Raw genomic sequence first — 12,543 nt, 5'->3', positions numbered from 1 at the left:
AGTTTGGTTTCATCAAGAACGAAGATGAACCTTGTGTCTACAAAAAGGTTGTTGGGAGCATAGTTGTCTTCCTTGTATTGTATGTGGATGACACACTACTCATTGGGAATGACATTCCTTTGCTGCACTCTGTCAAGACTTGGCTGGGGAATTGTTTCTCAATGAAGGACTTAGGTGAAGCAGCCTGCATTCTAGGCATAAAGATCTATAGAGATAGATCTAAGAGATTGCTTGACCTAAGTTAGAGTATATATGTTGACAAGGTATTACTACGGTTTGCCATGCAGAATTCCAAGAACGGATTTCTGCCGATGTCACATGGTATGAGTCTTTCGAAGACTCAAAGTCCCTCTTCTAGAGAGGAGAGAGACCGCATGGATAAGATCCCTTATGCTTCAGCCATAGGATCTATTGTGTATGTCATGCTATGTACTCGTCCTGATGTTTCGTATGCCTTGAGCATAATGAGCAGATACCAGTCAGATTCAGGAGAGTGTCACTGGATAGCGGTCAAGAATATTCTTAAGTACTTGAGAAGGACTAAAGAATATTTCTTGATATATGGAGGCGATGATGAGCTAGCTGTAAAGGGTTACAGTGATGCCAGCTTCCAAACTGACTAGGATGATTATAGATCGCAGTCTGGGTTCGTGTTTTGATTGAATGGTGGTGCTGTGAGCTGGAAGAGTTCGAAGCAGGGCATAGTTGCTGATTTTACAACAGAGGCCGAGTATATTGCTGCATCAAAAGAAGCAAAGGAGGCAGTTTGGATCCGCAAGTTCATTACTGAGCTTAGGGTGGTTCCTAGCATTGTAGATCCTATTGAGCTTTATTGTGATAACAATGGAGCAATTGCGTAGGCTAAGGAACCTCGCTCACACCAGCGGACCAAACACATACTACGGTGATTCCATCTCATTCGAGAGATCATCGATAGAGGAGATGTGAAGATTTGCAGAGCACCCACAGAGGCTAACGTCGCTAATCCCTTGACCAAGGCTTTGGCACAGAGAAAGTATGATGGTCACACTAGGTCATTGGGTATTAGACCCTACACTGATTGGCACTAGCGCTAGTGGGAGATTATTAGTTAGAGCCCTAGAGCCAATCATATGATGATTGTTGTATGGACTCGTTGTATCATATTCTTGTATATAAATTAAGGCATTTCTTTATGGTTATTATACTTACTTGTATTGGTGGCAAATAACTAAGTATAATAGCGTCCTTCAGTAGAAGGTTCTTATCTATATCAATCGATTGGTTGAATCGATAGTGAGATAATATAGAGAACACTACTCTTAATCATTCCTAGTCAAGTATTAACATTCAGGGACAATGTTAATGCGACGAGACTAGCATGTAGGTCAACTCGATGACTTGATCTCACAAGTCATGGATATAAAGATATCAAGTTGACACATGGGTATGCATTAGAGAATGTATACTGAATGACCCACCATGAGAAAGTATCATGGATCGTTATATGAGTGTCATATAATTTCTCATGTTGCTATTAGTATGACTATTAGTCCTTGGACCTGAAGTTACCATGGTTCCCTACATAAGGAGTTACATACTTTGGCTTCGTCAAACGTCACCCGTAACTGGGTGGACCATAAAGGCGATTACACGGTATGTAACAAATTATGCGGAGGGATGTGAGTGATGTAGATGGGATCTATTCCTCCTATATGACGGTAGTGACATCATTATTCTTGATAGAGTAAGATCACTAAGTACATGGCCATGCCCAAATGAGTCAATATGAGATATTGAGCTCATTTGATTAGAGTGAGTCTACTTGGAGTTCAAGATTTAGATTGATTAGAGGATGACACAGTCTATGCCTCACATTGATCAATCTAGATGTCAAGGATAGAAGGACATTATCATATATTATGAAGGGTCACAATTAGTAGTCACAAAGGTGATGTTGGATCTCAACATTCTTGTAACTTGGATAGTAATGATGTGTTGCTAGATACCGCTCATTACTTATGCTTCTAAATGGGTTTAGGAGCATTGCCAACGTTATAAGAACCTATAGGGTCACACACAAAGGGTAATTAGATGGAGAATAGGTTCATATGATGAACCAAGAGGATTAGGTTCATGTGATGAACCAAATTGGATTAAGAGTAATCAAAATTAAACTAATTGAGTTGGACTCAATTTGATTCATGTGTCCAATGAGTCTAATTTTGATTATGACTCATTGAATCAATTTAATTTAATGAATAGAGATTCATTAATTCAAATTGACTTGAATCTATGGTTGGATTTGATCAACCATGGGAGATAAATGGGTCAAGTTTGACTTGACTTGAGAGGGAAGGTGAAGGGTCAAGTTTGACTTGACCAAATGCCACTTCATTGGTCAAGTTTGACTTGACCAAAACTTGACCAAAACCACTTGGCATGGGTCGGCCAATCATGGTGTTCCACATCATCAAGGTGTGCCACCTAATGAGGGAGATCAAGAGCCATGACTCTTGATATTCCATGGAGATTTATAACCTTCCAATAAGTGGCCGGCCACTTTAATAGAGGAATCAAGAGCATTGTGTGCTCATTCATTCCTTCTTCTTCGTCCTCTCTTCTCTTCTCTCCCTCTCATCCTCCTTGGCCGAAACATCCAAGAGTGCTAGCACACTCTAGGTGTTTTTCTTCCATCTCTTGTCCCGTGTGGATACTTCTAGAGGTGTGTACACTTGAAAACACTTGAGATCCGACGGACCTTGGACGAGCGGGATTTGAGAAGGGCTTCGCTACAAAGGTATACTTCCTTTCATGTAGGTCTAAGGTAGATCTAGGATTACAAACATGTACGTGTAAAATTTTAAATATCTTCACACAGATCCAGTGGCCAGACTTCGGGCTTTCCGCAACGCAAAAAGCGGTTTTTGCAGCCCGAAAGTCCCAACAGTTCCCGCGTCGATCCCTACCCACCTCACAGATATTGTCGCAGCACGAGCTCGGATCCCAGCATTAGCAGAGTCGATGAAGAGTCTATTCACACTCTTCCGATGAGAGACTGTTCCGAGTGTGGCCCAATCCTGGATAGAGACCATGGAGTGGACCTTCTTCTACATGGCTCGCTCCGAATGGGAGAAAGCAGAGATGGCTGCTTTCCATTTATGGGATGAGGCTGACACCTGGTGGTTACGTAGCGTTCCATCATAGGCGAGCAGAACATCCCCTGGACGAGATTCAGAGAGGCTTTTGAGAGCCGCTACGTCCCAGGGGCATATAAGATGATTCGTCGACAAGATTTTCTGAGTCTGCAATAGAACAACCGCTCGGTGACAGAGTACAATGTCGAGTTTAATCGGTTGGCCAGATTTTGTCCAGAACTAGTTGCTGAGGACAGTTCTCGTATGCAGCAGTTTATTCAGGGACTGGATGGACATCTTGTAAAAATACGGTGCCCAGATAATAATTAAATAATAAGGTTATTTGGAAAATAAGTTTATTGGATTTATTAGGAATTTTTAGAAATTTTTCTAGAATTAATCGGAGCTCGTACGACGTATTTAGAGGGGATGTACATATGGGTTCGAGAAAAAAGCCTATTTGGGATACCCAAATGTGGGAGTTGATTGGGTTAATAAAACCTAAGTTTCAATTAAAACCTAGGTTTTGTTTTTTTTAGTTTCGTTTCTTTATATTCTCCTCCCGATTCCCTTTTGTGCCAAAACCACCGCCGAGATCCTCACCTCCCCCGAGCCTCTCCCTCTCTCGACCCTCGTCTCCCCAAACCCACCGCCGATCTCTCTTCCCCGTTGGGCCACAGCCGCTGAGCCACGACCATCGGCTTCTCCTCCTCACGCGAGCACCTCCTCGCAATTTCCTCACCCAATCGCCTTCTGCCCTTAGAACGAGAGATCGTCGTCGCCGTGGTTCGCCCTCACCCGATCGCCGCTATTCATCCGTCGGTCTCTCCTCCTCCGTCGAACTCTCCTTCCTTGTGCCCTAGCAGCATCCTGTCGAGACCCAATTACGTTTCCTCCTCACCGGATCTTGGACCAGGGGAGGACTCTTTTCTCTACCTGGCTCCATTTCTTGGCATGAAATTAAAACGAACCACGGGATCATCGTTTTGTGGTCCTCCACTGCTATCGATCACTATCTGCTATCAATTCTTGAAGTTGTGAAGGTTTTGGGGTGAGGAGGTAAGGTTCTGTTTAGGGGAGCTTTGTACTGTGGATTAGGGTTTCAGCAAATCCTTTGCTGTATGATTGGATTCTGGATTTATTCTTGGAAGAAATTGGTTGTGGAGTTTTCTAGCTTTCGGACAGTGGATTGTTGGGAGGTGAGCTGCTGAGTTACTGCCAAACCTCAAGGTAAGTGATGTTCCAATGGGTTATCTCTGTTGGATTCATTAGTATTGATGTGAGCCAAGAAGAGGCATTGAAGGGAATTGGGGGACCCATGACAAGGTCCAAGACTAAGAGAATGAAGCAAGCTTTGGAAGGCTTAATAATGAGGCTCAAGGAAAAGGAGGATCAATGCACAATGGAGGCAACAACTAAGTGGATCACATTCCTTCAATTTGAAAGTGAAATTGGACCAACATGAGGACCAGTTTCATGTGCATGCATGGGGGGTTTTTTCTAAAGTGACTTTTGATGTCCTTTGTGGGTTTTTAATGTATTTTTGAAAGTTCCTAAGCTAGTATAACAAATACCATGCATGCATGGTTGCATTAAGCTAGTATTAGGGATTAGTGGTTGCATTAGTGGATAATAAAACCCATGCATGCAAGCATGATATTTATTGCATAATTAGTGCATAGGGGATCTTAAGGGATGTTAAATAGGAGAACTCTTGTATGACAAATGATGTAAGTTTGAATGAAAATTTGAGTTTCTCTTTTGTGAGAGCTTCCTTCTTGTTCTTAGGCAAAGAACTAATTTCGATCTTATCAAGGCAACTTGTGGTGATCAAAACTCCATGACTTATCACTCACCTTCTCATCTTGCTTGAGTGTGGTGTCAATACCCTTCCCCAAGCTGAATTTCAAGGCGATCCATTTACAAGGTTTCTTTATCATTTGGTATCAGAGCCTTGGCTCCTTGATTTTCAGGTTTGTGTCTTGTTTTCATCTTTGTTCTTGTCCATCTTTGTTGATCTCTTCGTCCCTATCTATCATAAATTTCTATTCGCTATTTGGGTCCTCAACTCAAAAAAAAAAAGAAGGAAAATTCGAAAAAAAAAACAAAAAGAAAAAAAAGAATCATTAGAGTCATTGATTTCTGATTGGAAAAAAAAAAGGAGGAGGATTTGTGAATTTAAAGGACTCAATATCCTTTCTTTGTGAAATCTGAATTCAAAGATATATTCCTTCCATTGCTCTTGGTCATTGCTGAATTTCTCGTTTTATCCGTTTATTTCTCTTGTTCTACTCATATTTCTCTTGTTGGTTTATAATTCACTTGATTGTCTACTTGTTGTCTTGAGAAAGATATTGATAAGGTTCTTTCCTTAAGAGCTTATAAAGGAAGCTGAGTGGATAAATTTGAGTGCAACCACGTGAGTAGAGTGGTGAGGTCCGTCTAACATTTCTTTTGTAAGTTTCCTTGTCATCTTCTATTTTTTTTTTTGCAAGCATGAGTGGGGAAAAATCACCTCATTCCCCTAGGCGAGATCTTAATAGGCTTCAAATGGAGGCACTTACTCAACAATTTGAGAGAATACTTCAAAGACAACTTGAAGAAATACACGAAAGGATGGACCGACTTGAAGGAGAAAAAGTTTCGAACCGTGGGGGCAATTCTAATCATGAAGAATTTCATCAAAGTGAACCATTTTATGATTCACCAAGAGAAAGAAGGAGGCATGAAGGAGGAAGAAGACGTGAAAGAGGAGGTAGAGACCATAGACGAGAAGATGATCTAGGAGATGTGAAAGTCCAGATACCTTCCTTCCAAGGGAGGAATGATCCTGAAACATATCTTGCATGGGAGATGAAAATAGAACAAATTTTCTCATGCCACAATTACAATGATGCAAAGAAAGTAAAGGTGGCTGCCCTTGAGTTCACCGATTATGCCTTAATTTGGTGGGATCAATTGCAAAAGGAGAGAAGAAGGTATGGAGAGCATCCTATCAACACTTGGGATGAAATGAAGACTTTGATGAGAAGGAGATTTGTACCTTCCCACTACCATAGGGAATTGCACAACAAATTGCAAAGACTCACCCAAGGGAGTAGGAGTGTGGATAATTACTACAAGGAGATGGAGGTGGCTTTGATTAGGGCCAATATTGTGGAGGATAGGGAAGCTACCATGGCTCGGTTTCTCCATGGCCTAAACCGAGACATTGGAGACATTGTGGAGTTACAACATTATGTGGAGCTTGACGACTTAGTGCATCAAGCAATGAAAATAGAGCAACAATCAAAGAGAAAGGGCGTTATGAAGAAATCATCTTCTCCAAACTACTCTTTAAGTTGGAAGGACAAGCCAAAGAAGGAGGGTTCTTCTTCAAATTCTAAGGAGGCAGCTATTAGCTAGAGCCCTAGAGCCAATCATTTGATGATTGTATTTTGGACTTATTGTATCATATTCTATATAAATAAAGGCTTTTTGATTTTGGTTATTATAGTTACTTGTATTGGTGCCAAATAAACTAAGTATAATAATGTCCTTGAGTAGACTATTCTCACCTATATCAATTTGTTAGTTGAACCGATAGTGAGATGATATAGGGAACACTACTCTTAATCATTCCTAGTCAAGTATTAACATTCAGGGACAATGTTAATGCAATAAGACTAGCATGTAGGTCAACTCGATGACTTGATCTCACAAGTCATGGATATAGAGATATCAAGTTGACACATGGGTATACATTAGAGAATGTATACTGAATGACCCGCCATGAGAAAGTATCATGGATCGTTATATGAGTGTCATATACTTTCTCATGTGGCCATTAGTATGACTACTAGTCCTTAGACCTGAAGTCACCATAGATCCCTACATAAGGAGTTATGTACTTTGGTTTCGTCAAACGTCACCCGTAACTGGGTGGACTATAAAGGCGATTACTGGGTATGTAACGAATTATGCAGAGGGATGTGAGTGATGTAGATGGGATCTATCCCTCCTATATGACGGGAGAGACATCGGTATTCTTGATAGAGTGAGACCACGAAGTGCATGGCCATGCCCAAATGAGTCAATATAGGATATTGAGCTCATTTGATTTAGTGAGTCTACTTGGAGTTCAAGATTTAGATTGGTCAGAGGATGACACGGTCTATGCCTCACATTGATCAATCTAGATGTCTAGGATAGAAGGACACTTGTCATATATTGTGAGGAGTCACAATTAATAGTCACAAGGTGATGTTGGATCTCAACATTTCTTGTAACTTGGGTAGCAATGACGTATTGCTAGATGCCGCTCATTGCTTATGTTTTTAAAGGAGTTTAGAAACATTGCCAACATTACAAGAACCTATTGGGTCACACACAAAGAACAAGTGGATGAAGATTAGGTTCATATGATGAACCAATTGGATTAGGTTCATATGATGAACCAATTGGATTAGGTTCATATGATGAACCAATTGGATTCGGATTGATTTAAATTAGGCTTATTGAGTTAGACTCAATTAGATTCAATTGTTGAATGAGTCTAATTTAAATTTGATCATTAAGTCAATTTATATTAATGAATTGAGATTCATTAGATTGAAATTGGCTTGGATCAAAGAATGAATTCAACTCAATATGGAAGAGATTTGGTCAATTTTGACTTGACCAAAATGGGAAGTTGAAACATCAAGTTTGACTTGATGTATTGCCACTTCATGGAGGATGACTCATCCTACATGGCAGCCACATCATCTCCACCTCATGGAGGTTACACCTCCCATTCCATTTAATGTGGCCGGCCACATTAAATGGGGAGGTTACAATGGTGTGGCCGGCCACACTAATGCAAAAAGGAGGTTTTGTTTTGTGACAATTGATGTGTGGTAATTGCTTCATCTTCTTCCTAGCTTCTTCCTCTCCTTCTCTTGCTGTTGCCGTGAGGTTTCATGGAGGGAGAAGGTGTGTGAGTTGTCATCCAAGAGAATAAGGGAAAGTGAAGGTCACAAAGGAGGATACTACTAGTGAGTGTATGAGATTCCTTGTTGTTTTCTCTTTTTCTCTCTTTTAAATCCTACCCGAGAGCCCTAGAAAGTGATAGCACACTTGGGGTACTCTCTTCTCCATCTTTGAGTGTTAGAGACCACTTCTTGTTCGTGTGGATATCATTAGAGAGTTGTCTACGTTGACAACTTCGAGATCCAACGTACCTTGGACTTGCGGGATTATGAAAAGGGCATGCTTCGAAGGTAAAAATGTTTTTTCCTTTGTAGATCTACTGTAGATCGTAGTTTAAAACTCGTATTCGTGTTTTCAAAATTTTTCTTCGCACGAAATCCAATGGCTAGGGTGATTCGGGGTTTCCGCGACACGAAAACGCGGTTTTCGCGGCCCGAAAAACCCAACAGCAGCAAGCACTAAGAAGCCTATTCCTACTACCTCTTCTTCCACTTCTAAGAGTAGGGATATCAAGTGTTTTAGGTGTTTGGGAAAAGGTCATATTGCATCCGAATGCCCGAATAAGAAGACTATCGTGGTGAGAGATAATGGGAGTATCTCTAGTGAAGAAATTACTTTTCATTCCTCTTCCTCAAGCGATGAGGAAAATGATGGAGCAGCCTATGCGCAAGATGGAGATCTCTTGGTGGTTAGGAGATTATTGGGAAGCCAAGCCAAGGAGCATGAGGAGGACCAAAGAGAAAATATTTTTCATACCCGCTGCCTTATTCAAGGTAAAACATGCTCTATGATCATTGATGGTGGAAGTTGTACCAATGTGGCAAGTACTAGGATGGTCACCAAACTCAACTTCAAGACTACACCACATGCAAGACCATATAAACTCCAATAGCTTAGTAATAGTGGTGAATTGGTAGTGAACCAGCAAGTGTTGATTAATTTCTCCATTGGCAAATATGAAGATCAAGTTCTATGTGATATTGTGCCTATGGAGGCAAGCCACATTCTTCTTGGAAGATCTTGGCAGTTTGATAGGCGAGCTCACCATGATGGATTCTCCAACAAGTTCTCTTTTGTCCACAATTCTCGCAAAGTCACACTTGTACCGTTATCACCAAGGGAGGTTTGCGAGGATCAAATAAAAATGAGAGAGAAAAGAGAAAAAGAAGAGCGAGAGCTTAAGAAAAAGAAAGAGTGTGTGAAAAAGAAAATACTTGATTTTGAGGACAAAATTCAAAAGAAAAGAGAGAATGAGGAAAAAAAAGAGAGAAAAATAGAAAATTTGTTTACAAGAGGAAGTGAGGTGAAGAAAGCTTATTTGACAAGGCAACCTATATTTCTTCTTCTGAGCAAGGAAACTTGCTTGGAATCTAACCCTAACTCCTTGCCTAGTGATGTTATTGTTATTTTACAGGATTTTGAGGATATGTTTCCCAAGGAAGTACCTCACAGTTGCCACCAATGAGGGGGATTGAACACCAAATAGACCTTATTCCTGGCGCTTCTCTGCCCAATAGGCCAGCTTATAGGAGCAATCCTCAAGAAAAAAAGGAGATACAAAATCAAGTGGAGGAGTTATTGCAAAAAGGATGGGTTAGAGAAAGTTTAAGTCCTTGTGCTGTACCCGTAATTTTGGTGCCTAAAAAGGATGGATCATGGAGGATGTGCACTGACTGTAGAGCAATCAACAACATCACAATTCGGTATAGACATCCTATCCCTAGACTTAATGATTTGCTTGATGAATTGCATGGTGCTTGCTTCTTTTCTAAAATTGATTTGAAAAGTGGGTACCATCAAATTAGGATAAGGGAAGGGGATGAATGGAAAACAGCTTTCAAAACCAAATATGGATTGTATGAATGGTTGGTAATGCCTTTTGGGTTAACTAATGCACCAAGTACTTTTATGAGGCTTATGAACCATGTCTTATGAGAATTTCTTGGAAAATTTGTGGTAGTATACTTTGATGATATTTTGGTATATTCCAAGAGTTTTGTTGAGCATCTTGCACATCTCCAATCTGTCTTGCATGTCCTTAGAAAGGAAAAACTATATGCTAACTTGGAAAAATGTTCTTTTTGCACTACTCATGTGGTTTTTCTTGGTTTTGTCATAAGTTCTAAAGGAGTGCAGGTTGATGAAGGGAAAGTTAAGGCCATTAGAGATTGGCCAACTCCTAAAACTGTGAGTGAGGTTAGGAGCTTCCATGGGTTGGCAAATTCTATAGGAGGTTTGTGAAGGACTTCAGCACAGTGGCAGCACCTCTAAATGAAATTGTTAAGAAAAACATGAGTTTTAGATGGGGAGAAAATCAAGAAAAGGCATTTCAAACACTTAAGGATAAACTCACACATGCACCCATTCTTGCTTTACCTGATTTTTCCAAATCTTTTGAAATTGAATGTGATGCATCTCATGTGGGTATTGGGGCTGTTTTACTTCAAGATGGTCATCCCATTGCATATTTTAGTGAGAAACTAAGTGGCGCCACTCTCAACTATTCCACTTATGATATAGAATTGTATGCACTTGTTGAAGCATTACAAACATGGCAGCATTATCTTTTGTCTAAAGAATTTGTCATTCATAGTGATCATGAATCTTTGAAGTATTTGAAAGGGCAAGGGAAGCTCAACAAAAGGCATGCCAAATGGGTCGAATTTCTTGAACAATTTCCTTATGTGATTAAGCATAAGCAAGGAAAGGTAAACGTTGTAGCAGATGCACTTTCAAGAAGGTATATAACTTGTTAGCTACACTTGAAACTAAAATGCTTGGCTTTGAACATATTAAGGAATTGTATATACATGATAATGAGTTTTCCCAATTATATGCTGCGTGTGAAAAGAAATCACAAAATGGGTTTGCTAGGCATGACAACTACTTGTTTAAGAATAACAGACTTTGTGTGCCTAGAGGATCCATGCGTAAATTGCTAGTTAGGGAAGCACATGAGGGGGGTTTAATGGGACACTTTGGGGTTCAAAAGACCTTAGAAATGCTGCTTGAACATTTTTATTGGTCACACATGAAACACGATGTGCAGAAATTTTGTGCACAATGCATTGTGTGTAGAAAAGCAAAATCTAAGACATTACCTCATGGACTTTACACGCCTTTGCCTATTCCTAATTTTCCTTGGACTGACTTGTCTATGGATTTTGTTTTAGGGCTACCACGTACTCAAAAAGGTAAGGACTCCATTTTTGTGGTAGTTGATAGATTCTCCAAGATGGCACACTTCATACCTTGCCACAAAGTGGATGATGCAACTCATGTGGCAGATTTATTTTTCAAAGAGGTGGTAAGACTTCATGGCATGCCTAGGAGCATTGTTTTAGATCGTGACACCAAATTTTTAAGCCATTTTTGGAGGACCTTATGGAACAAGCTGGGAACAAAGCTTCTTTTCTCCACCACATGCCACCCACAAACTGACGGCCAGACTGAGGTGGTAAATAGGACATTTCTACTCTTCTTAGAGCATTTATTAAGAAGAACATTAAGTCTTGGGAAGAATGTTTACCTCATGTTGAATTTGCTTATAATAGGGCGGTCCATTCTACTACTCAATTTTCTCCTTTTGAGATTGTTTATGGGTTCAATCCACTAACACCTCTTGATTTGCTTCCTTTACCTAACACTTCTTCTTTAGTTCACAAGGATGGCAAAACAAAGGCAGAATATGTGAAGAAGCTTCATGAGCAAGTTAAAGCTCAAATTGAGAAGAAAATGGAGCAATATGCAAATCGAGCCAATAAAGGGAGAAAAAGAGTGGTCCTTGAACCCGGTGATTGGGTGTGGGTTCATATGAGGAAGGAACGGTTTCCTACCCAAAGGAAATCAAAGCTTCAACTAAGAGGAGATGGACCATTCCAAGTGTTGGAAAGAATTAATGACAATGCTTACAAAATTGATTTGCCCGGTGAGTATGGTGTTAGTGCAACATTTAATGTGGCTGATTTGAGTCCTTTTGATGTAGGAGATGAAGACCTAAATTCGAGGACGAATTCACCTAAAGGAGGGAATGATATGAGCCAAGAAGAGGCATTGAAGGGAATTGGGGGACCCATGACAAGGTCCAAGACTAAGAGAATGAAGCAAGCTTTGGAAGGCTTAATAATGAGGCTCAAGGAAAAGGAGGATCAATGCACAATGGAGGCAACAACTAAGTGGATCACATTCCTTCAATTTGAAAGTGAAATTGGACCAACATGAGGACCATTTTCGTGTGCATGCATGGGGGGGTTTTTCTAAAGTGACTTTTGATGTCCTTTGTGAGTTTTTTAATGCATTTTTGAAAGTACCTAAGCTAGTATAACAAATACCATGCATGCATGGTTGCATTAAGCTAGTATTAGGGATTAGTGTTTGCATTAGTGGATAATAAAACCCATGCATGCAAGCATGATATTTATTGCATAATTAGTGCATAGGGGATCTTAAGGGATGTTAAATAGGAGAACTCTTGTAT

The 12,543-nt window shown here is 40.2% G+C and overlaps 1 pseudogene; it reads left to right on the top strand.

Annotated features, from left to right (window-relative positions):
• The first annotated feature begins 5,861 nt into the window (after positions 1-5,861).
• LOC122012623 lies at positions 5,862-12,194 on the top strand (annotated as a pseudogene).
• The last annotated feature ends 349 nt before the right edge of the window (positions 12,195-12,543 follow it).

Source organism: Zingiber officinale, chromosome 8A (genome assembly GCF_018446385.1).
Source record: "Zingiber officinale cultivar Zhangliang chromosome 8A, Zo_v1.1, whole genome shotgun sequence".
NCBI lineage: Eukaryota > Viridiplantae > Streptophyta > Magnoliopsida > Zingiberales > Zingiberaceae > Zingiber > Zingiber officinale.
This window is presented reverse-complemented; position numbering and strand designations above follow the sequence as displayed.